We start from the raw sequence: 1906 nt of genomic DNA on the forward strand, positions 1-1906 counted from the left end.
TCTTATGTAAAATCACTCAAGGAATCCAAATCCGAAGTTATTTTGGCCTAAATCGAACTAGAATTGTCTAAAACTTGATTTTTTCCCGATGTTTCTCGGTGATTTTTCCAGTGACGGTTCACTGTTTCCGGCACGACATTACCGAAGAAAGATTCAGCTCGCCAAGAGCTTCCAAACCCCTCAAGTCTCGACCAAAACCGAGCTTCCGTTCGCCGAAAATCGGAAAAACTCCATTGCGGTAAAGGAGAAGGAAAACGATGAAGAAAAACTAAGAAAAGAGGGAGAAACGGACCGACGGTGATGAAGCGGTGGCCACGGGGCGGTGGTCGACGACCGATGGCGAGCAAAGAGGTAAACCGGAGCAAAAATCTGGTTTTGGGCGAGCTAAGGTCGGCCATGGGAGGTGGAAGAAGAAGAAAAGAAACCCTAGGCGAAATTGCACTCTGGACCTTCTTTTTTAAAAATTTACAAAATTTGCCCAAACTTTTAATTCGTTCTGAAAGACCCTCACTGAAATAACAGATTTTTCCAGAACTTTTAATTTTTATCACCAAACCCCAATTCATTTTTTTTTAAATTTTCGTTCGTTATAATTCCACCACCCTTAAAAGAAGAATTCGTCCCGAATTCTAGAACGACTTAATATAGTATGTACGGGTTCTTTTTTTCTTACCAAAGAGATGGGATAACGAGTTTTCATGTCGTCCTCCAATTCCCACGTCGCATCTCCTCCTTTATGATATGTCCATACGACTTTTACTAGAGGAATTCCACTTCGCCGCAGTTGTTTAACCTTCCGTTCAATAATCTCGATAGGTTCTTCTTCATAAGTCCCATCCGGTTTTAACTCAAGCGGTTGATAATCAATAATGTGATCAGAGTCAGGATGGTACTTCCGAAGCATGGACACGTGAAACACATCATGAACTTGTGCCAACTCGGGGGGTAAGGCAACCTTATAAGCCACAGCTCCTATCTTACTCTACCTTGAAAAGTCCAATGAATCTGGGTTTTAGTTTTTCCGTCATTACGAAGCGTGCTTTTCCTTTAGTTGCTTGTACTTTGAGAAATACTTCGTCATTCTCTTGAAAAGTTATGTCACGTCTATGTTTATCCGCGTAACTTTTCTGTCTATCCTGTGCTGTCTGTTTCTTGATTACTTTAATCTTGTATGTGGTTTCATCTACTATATCAGGACCCAACAATCGTCTTTCTCCAACTTCTGTCCAACAGAGAGGTGTCTTGCAAGGTCTTCCATATAACGCCTCAAAGGGTGACATCCCGATACTTGAATGAAAACTATTATTGTAGGCGAATTCCACAAGTGGTAAGTGACGATCCCATTCTCCTCCCCAATCCAATACACACGCACGTAACATATCCTCTAGCGTTTGTATTGTTCTCTCTGATTGTCCATCGGTCTGGGGATGATAAGCTGTACTCAGTCGTACCTTAGTGCGCATAGCCTCTTGTAAACTGTTCCAAAATCTCGAAGTAAATCGTGGATCTCTGTCCGACACGATACTAATAGGGATTCCATGAAGTCTTACCACCTCTTCTATGTAGACCTGTGCTAAACGAGGCATTGAGAATGTCTTTATAATCGAGATAAAATGTGCAGACTTAGTTAAACGGTCCACAATAACCCATATCGCATCATTTCCTTTTGGTTTCCTTGGCAAACCAACTATAAAATCCATCGTCACCAAGTCCCATTTCCACTGAGGTATCGATAGCGACTGTAGTTTTCCTGCAGATACTTGGTGCTCGGCTTTAACTAGCTGACACGTTAGACAATGAGTAACAAACTTTGCAATATCTTTTTTCATGCCATGCCAAAGAAAGTACTGCTTCAAATTCTGATACATCTTTGTAGTACCCGGATGTATGGAATATCGCGTATTAT

This window comes from Tarenaya hassleriana, unplaced genomic scaffold (genome assembly GCF_000463585.1).
Source record: "Tarenaya hassleriana unplaced genomic scaffold, ASM46358v1 Cleome221, whole genome shotgun sequence".
NCBI lineage: Eukaryota > Viridiplantae > Streptophyta > Magnoliopsida > Brassicales > Cleomaceae > Tarenaya > Tarenaya hassleriana.